Raw genomic sequence first — 12,455 nt, forward strand, 5'->3', positions numbered from 1 at the left:
CAACAAAAGGTGCTCTGCTGCTCCCCCATGCCACAAATCTGAAGGGCGCGCGCGGATTATCTCCACCGTACCCTGTCACACTGTCTGTAGACGACAAGGTGCCACCCGGTCCTCGTGTTTGCGCGGGGGAGCCCTCGAGAACAGTAGAAATAATCCTTCCAGGTACTTCACTTCGGAATGCCCATTCGTTACACCGAAGGTTTTCTTTTCCTTTTTTTTATGCGTGGGTTTGAGGAACGAGCGAAAACATCTTGAAAGGACCGGGGTTCAGTCCGTGTTTGCGGGGACGTCACAATCCTTCATCTTGCAGAAGACTTTTCCCAGCGGGGAAATTCAAACGCAAGAAATGCGGGCGCATAGTGCCTTCGGGTTGCGCAGCGAAATGGAGACATTGCGGCAGTCTTAGGAATACGATATGCGAACACAGCACACTTGTGATTCAGCCATGGCGGTAGCGCGTCGCTGAGAGGAACCAATCTGTGATTGTCGCTGAATCGTCACCCACCACGAAGCAGTTTGATTCCGTATTTCTACCGCGCACAACACACTCGGAACCTTCAGAATCACTGCAGAGACTCGTGGATGACGCGTGAACAATTCGCACACTGGTCACAGCTGCTCGTCGGATGGTTTGGCACGCATCGTTCAGTCATGAGTGCGGAAGGTTCACTACCATGCGAGCAGATCATACACTTCGCCTGCACTGTCCACTCTCGGCACAACCGAACAGAGGATACACAAATTTTAATACACTTTCATTTCACACATGCACAAAATTTTAAGACCTCGAACATTTCAAACCAGACGAAAAGCGGGAAGGCGGGAGAACATAGGTCATACAGGCAGTATGACCTATGTTCTGAATCTGAATATGCACTGAATCTGAATTATGAATATGCACTGAATCACCCTCGCATACCATCTCCTGCCTGGCCTCTGCTGTACCTGTCGGTGAGGGAAAGGGACCTTCAACGCGATTTGCGTGTTCGGATTGGCTGAGAACGTGAGGTATATGCTGTCCTATGCAACTGTGACATTGGGCGTTGTACATCAATACCGATCACGACGCCCCCTGCCTCCTAACGAGGCGCGACACTTCCGTGCGGGGAGACGCCGTGAAACCATTTCAACCAGAACTTTCACCTCGCCTCGTCGATACCGGGGCTGCTTCATATCCTCCCACAAGCCAGCCCTCCCCGCCTCGTATCGAGGCGGGGAGGGCACGACACTATTGTGTAGGGAAAACGCCGTAGCTTGTCTGTCATCTTGTCTCATCTCATCACCTGTTGTGCAGCGCCTATTTAGGTATCTCGACCAACCACCTCGCATAATCTGCCTAGTTTGGGCCACAGATGCCAGTCACATATCCTGTCTATCTAAACCACACCGTTCCCAGACCAGTCCCCCTCGCACCCTCTCTCCGACACGCGGCGAGGTCTAGGTAATCTCACATTTACTAACTCTATGTTCCTCCCCTATGCCATAGGTGCAATCGGTTCCAGGCACATCATTCGCTCAGAGGCCAACATCAGATATTACGAGCAACACAAAGCCACACTATTCAAATGAACTACATGCTCTCTTCGAAATCCAATCATTGAAACAAAACAGGTCTATAAGCAAAAAAAATCACCGAAGGGCGAAAAACTTTGGCACAGTGTTCACGCAAAAGTAATGAAAGTAGGATATAAGTGAAAACATAGGGATCCAAACAAAATCCACGAGGGGCGAGAAACTTCGACACAGTGCTCACACAAAAGTAATGAAAGTAGGATATGTGAAAACATAGGGATCAAAACAAAATCCACGAGGGGCGAAAAACTTCGACACAGTGCTCACACAAAAGTAATGAAAGTAGGATATGGGTGAAAACATGGGGATCAAAATAACAAGTACCATGTACATTTATGACCCCGACATAGCAGGTGGCCCAAGATCCCAGCTCGCTTCTTGCCTACCTGTTCGTCCGCTGTATGGGTGGGCCACAGCGTTGTCTCTTAACCTAAAGTAGATCGGGGACAGGACCATGGCTTCTAAGGGCGTATCTAGGACCCATGGCCCCTGCTGGACATACGGGTCGCTGCGGCTGCTCTTGTAGTACTAACTCCAGCAGCAGTTCCGGGGGTATGTTAGGCATGTTCGCGTTGCCTGCCCCGACGGCTGGACTGCCGGATGACCGTGTCGAGGACTCTGGTCGGCTGCTTTGCTCAAGTTCGGTGCGTCCCGAGGGATCCGCTCGTCGCAGCCTGTTTACGTGGATGACCTTGCTTTCGCGCGTTTTGATGTTACGCACGCGCATGGCGACGGACGAAAGACGCTCAATGATGCGATACGGTCCAACCCATTTGGCGGCTAACTTCCTAGCCAGTCCTCGCACGACCGCGCCGACCCTGATATAAACTCTCTCTCCAACTTTAAATTTCGGGTCCCTGCGGGAAGGTCCAAGCCTCTTTTTACGCAACTCTGCCGCGGAACGGAGCGTGGACGAAGCCATGTTGTGAGCTCGCTGAAGCCTCTGTGTTAGCTCCTCGCGGTAATCATCGAGTGTGCCGTAGTGCCCTTTTGGTTCACAGAAAGCCACCCCGGGCACGACGGGTTCCCTGCCAAACAGGAGGTAGTAAGGGCTGTCTTTTGTGCCTTCGTGGATGGCGGTAATATAGGCGAATGTCGCGAACGGGAGCCACTTATCCCAATCCCGCTGGTCCTCGCTCACATAGTGGGACATGATCCCAACGAGCGTTTGGTTTAGGCGTTCGACAGCTCCGTTACACTGCGGGTGGTAGGCGGTCGTTCGTAGCCACTTCACACCAAGCACGTCGCATACCTCCCTCATGAGTTTACCAGTGAAGTTGGTGCCCTGGTCTGTGAGGAGTTGCAACGGAGCGCCATAACGCAACACTACGCCCTCGACGAATGCCTTAGCGATCGTGTCCGCCTTCTGGTCTGGCAGCGTGAATGTTTCCGCGAATCGAGTCAGGTGATCAACAAAGACCAAGATGTACCTATTTCCGGACGTCGTACACGGCAGCGGTCCCACAATATCCATCGCAGTTCTCTGAAACGGCTCGTGTACATCAGAGAATATTTGAAGTGGAGTCTGTTTTCGACCCTTCGGTACCTTCCGGAGAATACACGACTAACATCTGCTACAGTATTTGACCACTTCCGCTTTCATCCCTAACAAAAAAAAATACCTTCTTCAATCGCAACAGGGTTTTCCTTATTCCCAGGTGTCCGGCACAAGGTGAATCATGTTGTACTCTCATCAGTTCGCCGACCATCGATCTCGGTACCACGATTTTCCCGACGTCTGCGGTACTTCCCTCCTTTAGTCTAAATAGTCCGGCGCTGTCTAGCCGATACCTCCCACAGGTGTTGTCTGTGGAGTTTTTGCATTGTTGAATCACCTGTTGAAGTGCCTGATCCCTGCCCTGTTCCTCACGGAAATGAGCCTCATCAGACGACGGCGTGAAATCGACCACACCCGCCACACCCACACGGCTTAGCGCATCGGTGTTTTGGTTACGCTTTCCTGGGCGGTGTACGATGTCGAAGCTGTACTCCTGAAGGAGTAAGTTCCAGCGCGTCAGTCTCGAGCTAGGGTCCTTCACGTTCATGAGCCACCTGAGAGATTGACAGTCGGTAACAATTCGGAAACTCCTACCGTACAAGTAACACCTAAAGTGACGCACTGCCCAAATGACGGCCAAACACTCTTGTTCAGTCGCGCCATACTTCTGCTCCGCCGAATTAAGCTGGCGGCTTCCGTAGGCCACTGGGTGTTCAAGTCCGTCATGGACTTGAGATAGCACCGCTCCGATAGCGTATTTTGACGCGTCCGTCGTCAAAATAAACGGTTTTGAGAAGTCTGGAAACCGCAGGATAGGTGCCGTTACGAGCAGCGTTTTTAGTTGCTCGAATTCCGCCTGGGGGCCTGCATTCCATTCGAATGGACTCTTGCTGGTGAGGCGGGTAATTGGTTTCGCTATTTCCGCGAATGAAGGAACGTGCCTCCTGTAATAGGACAAGAGTCCCAAGAACTGTCTCACCTCGGTTTTGTTTTTAGGTGGTTGGAAATCCCTTACGCACTGTACCTTCAACGGATCCGGACGAACGCCCTCCGCGGACACGATGTGTCCCAAGTATTTAACCTCCGGCTTTAAAAACTGGCACTTAGCGGGTTTCAATTTCAAGCCAGCCACTCGCACTCTCGAAAACACCTCACCGAGGTCCCGCAGATGGTCCTCGAACGTCTCACTGTATACTATGATGTCGTCTAAATACACGTGGCAAAGTGTGCCGAGTAGGCCTGCGAGGATCACATCTGCGGTTCTCTGCCAGATGGCCGCACTGTTTACAAGCCCCATGGGCATTCGGTTCCACTCGTAATGACCGGAGGGGGTGTTGAAGGCTTTTTTTTTCTTCATCACCAGGCTCCATCTCAATTGCCAGTGCCCGCTGGCTATATCCATGACCGTGAAATATTTCGCCTTTCCCAGTTGGGCGAGTGTTTCGTGGACATTGGGAAGCGGATATGGGTCAATGCGGGTAACTTTGTTGAGGTCCCTGTAATCGACGACAAATCGGTATGACCCGTCCGGCTTCTCGACCAGCAGTGGGGGTGCTCCCCAGGGGGAGGTTGAGTGCTGAATTATTTCGGCTCCCAGTAAGGAGCCTACCTGTCTTTCCATTTCTTCCCTGCGCGCGAAAGAGATCCTGTATGCCCGGCGATATACAGGTGCCGCCCTTCCGGTGTGAATCCTATGATTGATAGCTTCGCATCGCCCCAAGTCTGTTGTTCCTGTTGAGAATATTGACTGATTCTGCACTATCATGCTCTCCATCATTTGTCTCTCCTTTCCGTCGACGTGCGACAGATCGAACATCTTCAACAGATCTCCTTCGTCAACGGGGCCTCCTCCTGCTCCCTCAACCATCGCGACCACGTGGTAGGCTTCCGTGTCAACCAAGGAGCCGACCACTTTATTCTTAGGGAGGTGGATCTCCTTCAATGTTAGGTTTGCCACCCTTACTGGCAATACGCCGTCTTCCCGTGTGGTGGTCAAGGTAGGTACTGCAGTTAATCCGTTTGTTTCAAGGCCACTAACCTCGACAACCTTGGTTTCGCCTGGGAGCACCGGCGTGCGAGCCCGACCTGCTAGCACGCACTCGCATAGTGGTGGGAGAGTAGCCTCTTCCATCAGGGAGACGACATTAACATTACGCGGCCTCAGTGGACTGAGGTTCATTTCACCGGAACAAAGTTTTTCGGCTGGCCTGGACTTTCCAACCCAATTGGTAAATGGGACACGTTCGTTGCCTATTCTCAGGCACCCCTCACTCAGCAGGAGGTCGGCATCTTGTTCTACTAGAATGTCTTGGCCAATTATACCATCTGCCCGTAATGACAGTCCGTCTGCACAAATGAAAAATTTTGCCTCAAACGTGGTTTCTTTCATTTTTACGGGTACTCTAAAACGGCCGAAGGTGTGTATAGTGTCACCAGTTATGCCAACGAGGGACATTTCCCTATCCTCTTTCTGCAATGTCTCCTGCCACCTCTCATCTATTCCTCCCAGTGCGCAGCTCTTCACAAGACTCACCTTTGATCCCGTATCTACCAGCAGCCTCAGCGTACCCTTCCCCACGGCACACTCAACGGCCGGATTCGTCTCCCCACAAAAGTTAACCAGTGCTATTGACCTCCTCCTGCCGTGGTTACCAGAAGAGGCCGCACTTGTTTTCGTGAGCCGTCGACTTCGGCGTCGTCTCCTCACTGCCACGGTTTTCCGGCGTACGGCGACCACCACGCGTGTTCCACGGTCGGCGTCGTCGGTACCGGTCGCATTCTCGCCAGAAATGGCCAAAGCCATCGCAGTTAAAACATCGACCGGAAAAATGGGGCCGCCTTGCGTTTCTTTGCCCATCATCTCCGACGGGGTCGCGTGACCTCAAACTCTCCTCTAGGAGTTTTTCCAGGCGGTCGAGGCGGCTGCGCATTTCGTGCGCATTCGCGTTTTCGTCGACATGCCGAACGGGCACCGAGGAGCTCTGTGAAAGTTTTTCGTTACGTTCTTCCTTAGCTGCTACGTCGATGGTCTCGTCGAACGATTTGGGGTCGCGAGACAAAACAAATCTGCGGACCGGATCCCTTAGGCCAGTTAGGAACTGCGACAGCATTTGCTCGGCCAGAATTTCGCAGCGCAGCTGAGTTTTCGCCGGCTCTTCGCCGCTGGAGTTAGCCAGGGTGGCAGTCCCGAGCAATCGTACGCGATTTGCGAACGAGCGCGCTTCCTCTCCGGCGTTTTATCTCGCGTTTTTAAACCTCTCCACCTTGCTGCTAAGGGGTTCCGTGTCGAACCGCTCGAGGGCCAAAGCTCTGAACTCAGGGTAGGTTTACGCTGCGGTGACACTATCGTCTCTCCACACAAAATCATGTGCGGCGCCTAGCATCTTACATCGCGCAATGCCAATGTGTTGGTTGTCCTGCCATCCCCCCATTCTACCAACCTGTTCTAAAATTTGCAGTAAGTCCCTAATGTTCGTACCTGCAGCGTCTCCCGTGAACGAGGGAGCCATGTTTCCTAACATCAAAGCGCTCGTTCCTAGCGCGCTCCCATGAGCCACCTGCGTAGCCTGTTCATTCATCGTGCCGTCTCTCCTTCCCTAATACGAGGGTGAAATCTCGCACCGTTACCCCAGCAGTAATCCTACCACTGCCACCACTTGAAACGTCTTTACTACGCCACCGATCGCCAAAGAGAGGGAAGACCCCTCAACCCCCTTTTTATCCGGTTTCCTCTTGGCTACGTGTCTCAATCACTTTCCACATACAGGGATTCGTGCTGGGGCCGGGAAGTAAGAGACGTCACGATGTTTTCTTAATCATGGACGCATTTAATTGAATAACAAGTGCAAATGGCGTACACACATATTGTCCGTGAACGACATCTCTGTTACACGAAATGGTAACACACCAGCAAATACTCGCGACATGCGAAACAGGATACATAAGCGAGTAACGGTGACAATACAACGGTGCCTCAATACAGAGTAAACATACGACGGCAGAAATGATAAAGTGATAAATTAATAAAACCGCGCAATGTCTCAATATGCCGCATCCCTTCCCGCAAAGCTCGTTTAAGTAAAGGAGGCGAAGTTCGTCTCACAGAATGTCCATGTAGTCGGAGCCTCGGAGTTGGCTGCTAGAGTCGGGGCCGAAGGTTGGTTCTTGGCGTCGAGGTCTGATCTGTCCCTTCCGTCGCCGTCTACTTCTTTTTCTCCCCTGGGAAAGACTCCTCGCCTCCCCCTTCCTTGACATGTGGCCGCTTTTCTCGGGTTCCGACTCTGCCCTACCGGGGCACCAAACCAATCGCCGCTATTCACATGGCATGTTTTCTTCTCAGTCGGAGTGTATCATCTTCGGCGGCCGCCCCCGCGGCCTACACCAGTAGAAAACCCTCTCCCAAACAAAGCCGAGCAAGTAACGATGTACAAGCTCAAGCCCCAGAGAGAGAGATGGGCGAGCTGTCCTAAGACACTTTAATTACGGGCGAACAATGGTCCCGATGCTTCCGGTACTTGATGAGCCGATGTCCAGACCAAGTCTCAACGTTTCCATGCAGCTCGGTGTCTCCCGCGAAATTCTCCGTAGCCGCCGCTTCTTCGTCAATCAACGGACCCGGCACAGGCGCTGCGGCAAAGTCGCATTCCCCGAACCAACAAAAGGTGCTCTGCTGCTCCCCCATGCCACAAATCTGAAGGGCGCGCGCGGATTATCTCCACCGTACCCTGTCACACTGTCTGTAGACGACAAGGCGCCGCCCGGTCCTCGTGTTTGCGCGGGGGAGCCCGTGAGAACAGTAGAAATAATCCTTCCAGGTACTCCACTCCGGAATGCCCATTTGTACACCGAAGGTTTTTTCCCCCCTTTTTTTATGCGTGGTTTTGAGGAACGAGCAGGGGCGGCGCCAGGGGGGGGCAAGGGTGGGCTGGAGCCTCCCCCCCCCCAAATTCTCGCCTGCCCCCCCCTGTGCCCACCCAAGTACCCGGAAGCATGTATTGAAAACCTAGTAGGAGCAGAGCTAGCTTGCCTCCCCCGGAGGAACTCACTTTTCTTGGTTGCCCCCCCCCCCCCCCCCCGTAAAAACATCCTGGCGCCGCCCCTGGGAACGAGCGAAAACATCTTGAAAGGACCGGGGTTCAGTCCGTGTTTGCGGGGACGTCACCATGTCATGAGTACTTTGAGACAAATCGTTGACGAAAACAGTACATTTACATTAAAGCAGATAAAGCAGTAGATTTACATTAAAGCAGGCCCTGGAGGAAGGTGAGCCGCCTCGTTCCCAGGGTTCCCAGAGTGTGCTGGTACCCAGACAATTTCTTTTTCTCTAATTTCTCGTCCCGTGGCCCAATGCAGAAATCGTGCGGTGGTCATCGATATTCTGGCCCTCACCAGATTTCGGATGGCTGTCTTTGAATCACTGAAAATCAAATCCGACTGTGAATTAGTTATAGCTAGCGCTATTGCCGCTTCCTTTGCAGTTTCCGAGGAGCGGGTTTTGAGCAATCCAGAGGCGATCAAGCGTCCCCGCCTGTCCACCACCACAATCACAAAAGCGTCTTTGTTTTTATATTCCGCAACATTTGTACAGACTGCCGCTTTGTACTCGCCGTACTCAACGTATAAAGCTGTGGCTCTTGTCTCCCTGCGCTGCGTATGGTGAATCGGATGCATATTTTTGGGCAAAGGTTTTTTTGCAGGGCCTTATGTAACTCTCACCGCACCTGAATTTTATTGTCCCCAGTGGGAGCCTCTGCTCCAATGCCAATCCTTTCCAATATGATCCTGCCCGCTTTGGTTGTCGAAAGCCTAGCGTGCTGCATCACCAGATGCGCCTCCCATAATTCATCCAGGGTGTTGTGTACCCCTAGTTTTAACAGCCTTTCTGAGGCGCGTTGTTAGGCAACCCAAGCGCTGCTTTGTAAGCTTGCCGGATCATAGCCTCGACCTTACCTTTTTCTGCAGCATCCAACTTCATATAAGGTGTCGCGTAAGTAATCCTGCTGAGCACAAATGCCTGTACCAGCTTACAGAGTTCTTTTTCTTTAACCCCGCTCTTACGGTTAGCGATTCTTCTGATTAGCCTGACAGTATAGCATTGAGCGTAGTCTTAAGTTTTTCAAGGGCCACCCTATTCTTCCTGTTACTTTGCAGATATAGGCCAAGAATTCTAATCGTTCGAGCTTCAGCTACCGGCCTACACCCTACCTTTACCTCTAACGGCGGTGGCGGAATATAGTGTCTTGCATGTAGCCCTCTGGGTTTGTCCCGAATCACAAAGAGCTCGGACTTGGGCTGAGAGCACGAATGTCCCGCCTCTCCTGCCAACTCTTCGACAATATTAACTGCCTGTTGTAGTGTTTCTTCCAGATGCGCGTCACTACCCCTGCTTACCCATAGAGTAATATCATCTGCATAAAATGTGTGTTTGAGTCCCGGTATCTCGTCCAGCCTCGGCGGTATTTTAATTAAAGCGATGTTAAACAGGAACGGTGACAAAACTGAACCCTGCGGCGTCCCTTTGCCTCCCAACACGAATGAGTCTGATTTGATATCTCCAATTGAAATTTCTGCGGTTCGGCCCTCCAAGAATGATCTGATGTAGCGAAATTTGGGACGTTAAACCCCACAAATCAATCAATCAATCTGATGTAGCGAAATTTCCTGACCCCTGGGCCGATTTCCGATAGATTATTCAATATTGCCTCATGCGAAACATGGCCGAAAGCTTTATTCAGGTCTAGCCCCAATACAGCTTTGGTGCCCGCTGCACGGCGCAGGAGACGCTGCCATATGTTAGCTACAAAAGAAACAATAAGAGAAAAAACAAATATAGGGCCATCAGCGAGTGCATTAGGATTGCTGGGTTGGTTCTGGAGACCCGCGCGCTCCCCGAAAGCTACTGCTGCATCCGGTTTTGACAGGAAATGACCACCGTGGAAATGACGTAGCTGGCTACGCGCACGCCCGGCGACAGCCCAAAGGTCACAAAATCGAACGCAGGACAGCCAGCGTAAACAAACTCTACCGTCATGGCAGCAAACAAAACAATGCACCGCGTGTATGTTGTTTTTTTTCACATCGTCCGCTTGGAAATACGTAGCTAAGCTCACCAAAAAGCTGAAGTAATATCTTCTAGGCGTACGCATTTGGGGTACGACTTCGCACGCTCGCACGATCACTGCAAGGTGAGCTGCTGGTGAGCTGCAAGGTGAGCTGCCATGCAAGGTGAGCTGCCGTGATGGTGACGGCCTGACAAGCTCACGTCTTTTTTATTACATGCATCAATCACTGCACAGCATGACGAGAAGTCACACGAAAGTGATCGTGTCCCCAAAAGAGCCTGAAGATGTATAGCTGCTCAGCTATCGCGCATCATACGTCGCAAACACACGTTGACCAACTTACGTTTTTGTATAAAGTTTATGATATGCGCAGGTATCCGTACCACGAGTGTGCGTCGTATATAAAATAAACATTTGCATGACACGTTATCGACCCATTTTTTGAACTTGCCTAGGCCGGTTTTTCAGTCCTAAGTGGCACTTAACGAATGTCATGTATATCAGCTTAGATTCGACCTACTAGGCTTCGATTCGACCTACTAGGATTCGACCTACTAGGCGACCTACTAGGATTCGACCTACTAGGTACGTACGGTGCGGCATTATTACGAAGAGGTGAAAAAAGACAAAGCCAACGATGAAACGGGCCACGAAAGGATGTATACATTTCTGAATCAATTCTCCGTTTTTTTTCTCGCACCGTATCGCATAATATCATACCACATTTACTGGCTCATATATGGAAATGGGTTCGCACGCCGTTCGCGACCAGCCAGCATCACCAACAGTCGTCGTCGTCGTCGTTGTTCTCCTATTGTTAGTGGCGCATACCCACTGTGGGGGATTGGCCAAGATTCGAGTGTTTTTAAAATTTACTGTTAAGGTTTGGAATGATGGAGGTATAACAGAAAGATTACCGATAGCCTAGGAAAGTGTGGTGCTTAATGTAATGCATACAAATATTTAAATAAACGAATTTGTTCTAAGAATAGAGCAATAATCTGATTTTATACGTGTATAATTATGTGAACATGTTAGGATAATGAAACTGGTTAATTAGTCAACCTATTAGTTTCATCAATATAGTCCCGGATGGCCGCGCATACTGTCGCATTAGAGAAACCAGAAATGCAAGCTCCAAAAGACAAAATGACAGGCAGAGATAGGTCCATACCAATACCACGTAAAGGTATTTCTAATAGGGTTTTTCGCAATGTGTTAAACCACCTGCAGGTCAAAAAGAAATGGTCTATTGTTCCAGCTTATCACAGAATGCACACAGTGGCGAAGGTGCCTGAGCCGACCTGTGTTTATAGAAATTTAGATTTGGTACCCGGCAACGCAGCCTTGTGATAGCTACTTCCTGTTTTCGAGTGTGGCAAAAGTCTCTTCGCCAGGGATATAATAAATGGCGATATTCTGCAGAGTTTGTTAGTGCTGAACCTTTAAAGACTTGCAGAAGCGTACGTCTGCTGAATCGAGCAGCAGACACATAAGCGGATGATGGACAGAGCGGTAGAATTGGTTCGCTGATTGGCGACTTAGCTAAGGAATCGGCTATTTCATTTAGAAACAAACATTTGTGTTCAGGCACCCAAAGTAATCGTACTTTTCTCAAATGCGCAGGTACTAGTGCACGGAACGCCTTTGTTACGTGATTATCAGCACCAACAGAAAGTGCCGCACAGAGAGATAGGGAATCTGTTAATATGACAGCCGATGTCGCGATCTAGGGCCTTCTATCACCATCGAAGATCAATCGAGTAGTCAGGCCGGAGGTTCTAAGAGGTTCACGTACGCAAATATACGACGGCGCGAGCTGGTTCGATCCCAATCGTTTTCACTAAGTGCATAGAAAGCAGGTACAGCTTTACAAACGACTACTACGAAAAAAAAAAAAAAAAAAACTCTGAAGTTGTCTCCATGCGTGCTACCAACGCCTCCTAGATTATCCGTACCTGCCGGATTACCGGCGGTCACTTGGGAAGCGGCGGTCGTCGGAACTACGGTGATGGCGCCACTCAAGTAGGGGTGTCTTCAAATAAGCTTTTTCGTTTTTGGGGCCTATATGCAACCAAATTAACGGTAAAGAGTTTTAAAAAGATGTAAACGCACTTATAATTAACCCTACGTAAGTGACGCCTTCATTCAAGAAGAAACTTTTTAATACAAGAAATCCTCTGAAATTAGCAGCAAACGCCAAAATTGCCGATCTCAAAGGCCAAGACAAAAATTTTTTATTCCTACGTAGGCAGCGCCGCCGTAGATGACATATGTTTCGCGCTTATTTGGCAGGCACAAGAATCTAGGAGGCGTTGGTGCTA

General features: G+C 50.5%; 1 protein-coding gene across 2 annotated transcripts in view; it reads left to right on the forward strand.

Moving 5' to 3' along the window:
- Positions 1–12,455, forward strand: part of LOC142783830 (uncharacterized) — a 456,044-nt gene that overhangs the window by 250,412 nt on the left and 193,177 nt on the right. The gene's annotated exons all lie outside the window — the stretch shown is intronic.

The sequence above is a fragment of the Rhipicephalus microplus genome, unplaced genomic scaffold (genome assembly GCF_043290135.1).
Source record: "Rhipicephalus microplus isolate Deutch F79 unplaced genomic scaffold, USDA_Rmic scaffold_12, whole genome shotgun sequence".
Taxonomy (NCBI): domain Eukaryota; kingdom Metazoa; phylum Arthropoda; class Arachnida; order Ixodida; family Ixodidae; genus Rhipicephalus; species Rhipicephalus microplus.